Raw genomic sequence first — 298 nt, 5'->3', positions numbered from 1 at the left:
CCGCAAACTCCGCAAAGGACCGACTGGAAGGGTCAGGTTTACAACTGTAGCCACCCATCCAGGTGCTGGCCTCTTACTGAGGACTGTTATTCACTCTTTAAGCAGCTGGCTCGAGGACGCACTGAGGACCCAGTCCTTGCTTCGCACCGCCTCTGGACACGAGGGGTGGGAGAGGCTGAGAGCGCCGGGCCTCCCGACGGGCTCGGAAGCACCCCTGCGCCGGCACGGGAGGAGCGGGGTGGGCGCGCCCTGATGGCCGTCGGGGACGCGGCGGCCGGCCCGGGGAGGCTCGCTGCCC

The sequence above is a fragment of the Chinchilla lanigera genome, unplaced genomic scaffold (genome assembly GCF_000276665.1).
Source record: "Chinchilla lanigera isolate Chin_1 unplaced genomic scaffold, ChiLan1.0 scaffold00105, whole genome shotgun sequence".
In the NCBI taxonomy this organism is placed as follows: Eukaryota; Metazoa; Chordata; class Mammalia; order Rodentia; family Chinchillidae; genus Chinchilla; species Chinchilla lanigera.
Note: the sequence above shows the minus strand (reverse complement) of the source record.